This window comes from Camellia sinensis, chromosome 5 (genome assembly GCF_055761805.1).
Source record: "Camellia sinensis isolate YWXY chromosome 5, ASM5576180v1, whole genome shotgun sequence".
In the NCBI taxonomy this organism is placed as follows: domain Eukaryota; kingdom Viridiplantae; phylum Streptophyta; class Magnoliopsida; order Ericales; family Theaceae; genus Camellia; species Camellia sinensis.
In genome coordinates this window covers 129324173-129328530 of record NC_138965.1, presented here as the reverse complement: position 1 = coordinate 129328530, position 4358 = coordinate 129324173, and the positions used below count along the sequence as shown (strand labels likewise).

The 4358-nt window shown below is 34.1% G+C and overlaps 2 long non-coding RNA genes across 2 annotated transcripts; one reads left to right on the top strand and one right to left on the bottom strand.

Moving 5' to 3' along the window:
- Positions 1–321: 321 nt before the first annotated feature.
- LOC114273072 (uncharacterized) lies at positions 322–1927 on the top strand. Its single transcript, XR_014328866.1, has 3 exons — positions 322–460; positions 875–1010; positions 1526–1927. It is a non-coding gene; the product is annotated as an uncharacterized LOC114273072 (long non-coding RNA).
- Positions 1928–2467: 540 nt separating this feature from the next.
- On the bottom strand, positions 2468–4041 carry LOC114293548 (uncharacterized). Its single transcript, XR_014328865.1, has 2 exons — positions 3561–4041; positions 2468–2781 (listed from the first exon to the last, which is right to left on the bottom strand). It is a non-coding gene; the product is annotated as an uncharacterized LOC114293548 (long non-coding RNA).
- Between the last annotated feature and the right edge of the window lie 317 nt (positions 4042–4358).

Here is a 4358-nt window from a genome sequence, read left to right as displayed (position 1 = left end):
ATAAATAAATTAAAAAAAACTTTAATTTTTTAATATAACTTTCTAGTGATTTTTTATTTTTTAAACAAAAAGTAGAGTTTCCAAACCACACCTATGCTAGCATGCCCCATCAATCGCCGCAAGCAAGCAAGCACTTACATGGTCTTTTACCTTAAAACACCCGAACCTCACTTCTTATTTTTAAGATAGTCAATGAAACCCGAGTCCGGATCCTCGGCGGTGGTTTCCGGCCGCGCTTCCTGCGGCGTTCAAAAACGACGTCGTTTTGGCGTTAAATTCAATTTTTTTTTAAATTTTTTTTTGCCCTTTTCCCCTCTTTTTCCCTTGATCTCTCGTCGATGTGAACCCTAACCATTAAAGAAGAACATGAACAGAGAAGAGGAGAGAGCTGAAATGGAAGGTGTAGAGTCGGAGGACGACGACAACGGGCGAGATGGCGTCGATTCGGCGGCGAAGCGAGGTAAGATGTGGTCCCTTCAATCTTGATTCTCACCTAATCTTCAATCTTCATTATATAATATATATATATATATATATATATATGATTTCTTGAGTCCGATTTTGTGTTGCTGCCATAAATGGGTTTGATTTTATAGGGTTTAATTTCTTGGGTTTTATGGGCTTGATTTCTTGTACACAGCAAGAACATTTTCTTTCATTAATCTCAAAGAAAATATATGCTGCATACATATATATATATATATATATATATATATATATGGAGAGAGAGATTTTGTTCTTGTGATTACAAGGAAGTTTAGAGAGAGAGAGAGAGAGAGAGAGAGAGAGAGAGAGAGAGAGAGAATGCTGGCAGTGTTTGATCAATCTGTGGCAAAGAGCCCAGAAGGCCTGAGGAGTCAAAGCTCTGGTTCAGAATCATCAGCTCTGAAAGATGGGTCGTTGATTCAAGACTTGTATTCTTCGCTCCATCCGAATTCTGTCACCATCAATCTTGGACTCCCTGGTTTCATAGCCTACTCTTCTCACAAGCAAAGCCCACTTCTTCCTCGGTACAAATTACTCACTCATCTTCAATCTCTTCTCCTTATCTTTTACTGTGTTTTTATATATGCATATATACACTTCTTCTTTCTGTTTCATTTATACCTATACACTTGCAAGTACAACATACATACATGAGTATAGTTCATTGTTTTTTTAATAATTTGTGGGTTGTTTCTTGAAATTTTCTTGGCATTTCAAATTTGTCGTCTGTTCTGTTCCACATGGCACAAATTTTCTTTTGTTGTTAATGTTTCCTGAGAATTGAGTAAGAAAACCCATGAGCTGTTGTTGAAATGTGAGAATTCAGAAGAGTAATTTTCTTCTCTTCTATGTTATTGGTTTTAACATTTTATTGTTCCATATTATCTCCAAGGAAAGAAACATGAAGGTATTTGAATTTAGTTTGGCTGAGGGAACACACTACAGAAGATAAATGGACCAATATCTATATACATATATATATATATATATATAATAGAAATGATTATCATTGATCATTCACTTCGATCATTGAATGCAGGTGCCCAACCAAGGTAATTTGACGATGGAACATACTTTATGTGGCCATGAAAACCCTACTTCTTTTCTCTCTATAGTCTTGACAACTCCGTGATAGCGCGACAAAATGGACCCGCATATGGATTGTTGCTTCTCATATCAACTACGATTCATCGTCATCAATTCATTTCATGATCAAGCGTCGTCGTTGCCGATCTCCGAGCATGTTTAATTCAAGTTACTAATTCTAACTAGTTGAAACGATCTTCTGATGATATTCATGTGAAACGAAGCAGTTTTGAAAAATATCGTTTTCATAGTTTTTATTTTTCTCATTTTTCTATTTCTATTGTATTAAAGGAATTGCAAATTTGAGGATGGTTATATTATATAGATCTAATCAGTCTTTTAAGAGATTGATAAAGTCATTTTGTATATATCAAATGAGTCTTAGGAGATTGTTTGATAAAAAAAAAAAAAAATTAGTCCGTCATATATTTTTATGCAATTTGATTATGACTGAATGAGATTTGTAGAAGAGAGTTTGTTATATATCATTGTTTTATTTCATATCATTCGTGAGGAATAGACAACAAAAAGAGCAAAAAAATGAAACGGTGATATATAACAAACCCTATTATAAATTATGTAAAACGTGATTTAGGTCCATGCTTTAAAATTAAAGAAAGAAGAAAAGAGGAATGAATAGAAAAAGAAAAGAGAATAACAGAAAAGGAAAAACCATAAAAAAGAAAAGGAAGGAAAAAAAAAATATATGGAGTCATTTGCAATGCTCATAACAAGCTTCAAGGTCTATGTCGGAAAAAAAAAAAAAAGTTGATTGTTTCAAAGGACAACATAGCATTTCATTCAATCAAGAACATTTCATTCAACTAAGATGCTCAAACCATTTGATTCAATCAAAATTGCTAAATCATCTCATTCAACTAAGATACACAAACTGTTTCATTCAATCAACCAGCATATCATTTTATTCAATCGATATTGTCATTGCAAATATTAATCTATAACATTCAGATTAATTTAACTACATTCATTTTGATCCAATTTCATTGCGAGCAATCAAGTCACTACTCATGCCAACCAAAGGAGCCACTTCAGTAGTCCAACCAAATTTGTTCCTTCAATTTAATTTTCTCACTTTAATGTTTCCTTATCCTTGTGTTTTCTTTCATCTTTGTCAAAATCTTTGGCCTTTGCTTTATCTTTCTATCTTCATCTTTGCCTCTCTCATTTTTCCCTTTCTACATCCAAAATCTGTAAAAGACAAAATGAGAGCATCAATAAAAGTTCATATTTTTTAATTTTTCCCCTTCTGCAATACAGAAGTAGAACACACACTAGCACACACTAGCAGCTGGCAAACACTTCAGTTGGGCAAAAACCACTAGTAAGAATAAAAAAATGATCTACCAACTCTCTACCTCCTTTTTTGCCTTTTCTATTACAAATCAAAACAGATTTTTGCTTTAAATTAACCAAACCATAACATATTTTTGCTTCAAAACTTCAATTTTATATAAACCAATAATACCCAATAAATCAATCCATACTGTTTGAGGGGTGCTACGTTCTCAATGTGCCAATGAAACAAGCAGAATATATCGTCCACTGCAGAAAATAATCTAGCAGGGCAAGCATCACCAATTGAAAAAAAAATTAGGGCCAAGTTTTGGAAAGAATGAGAAAATATGAATAGTGGATTTGGTTTTTGTTCGATTTTTCTATTTATATATATATATATATATATACACATGGCACATATTAATTGAACACATAAATAAACTTAAGACATAATAAGAAAACCCAACAAAAAAAATTTAAAGTAAAAAAGTTGATAAGTTATTCTTCCCAAGAAAATTTCAAAAAACAACCCACAAATTATAAAAAAAACAATGAACTATACTCATGTATGTATGTTGTACTTGCAAGTGTATAGGTATATATGAAATAGAAAGAAGAAGTGTATATATGCATATATAAAAACACAGTAAAAGATGAGGAGAAAAGATTGAACATGAGTGAGTAATTTGTACCGAGGAAGAAGTGGGCTTTGCTTGTGAGAAGAGTAGGCTATGAAACCAGGGAGTCCAAGATTGATGGTGACAGAATTCGTATGGAGCGAAGAATGCAAGTCTTGAATCAACGACCTATCTTTCAGAGCTGATGATTCTGAAACAGAGCTTTGACTCCTCAGGCCTTCTGGGCTCTTTGCCACAGATTGATCAAACACTGCCAACATTCTCTCTCTCTCTCTCTAAACTTCCTTATAATCACAAGAACAAAATCTCTCTCTCCATATATATATATATATATATATGCAGCATATATTTTCTTTGAGATTAATGAAAGAAAATGTTCTTTCTGTGTACAAGAAATCAAGCCCATAAAACCCAAGAAATTAAACCCATTTATGGCAGCAACACGAAATCGGACTCAAGAAATCATATATATATATATATATTATATAATGAAGATTGAAGATTAGGTGAGAATGAAGATTGAAGGGAACACATCTTACCTTGCCTCGCCTCGCCGCCGAATCGACGCCATCTCGCCCGTCATCGATCTCCTCCGACTCTACTCCTTCCGTTTCGGCTCTCTCCTCTCCTCTGTTCATGTTCTTCATTGATGGTTAGGGTTCACATTGACGAGAGAGCAAGGGAAAAGAGGGGAAAAGGGCCAAAAAAAAAAAGTTTTTGAACACCGCAGGAAGCGCGGCAGGAAACCACCGCCGAGGATCCGGACTCAATGAACCCAGTAAGATATTGATCGTGCAACTTTCGATCCCCACAAATTTCAGTAGCTTTTTTCACCTGAGTCCTCATTTCTTG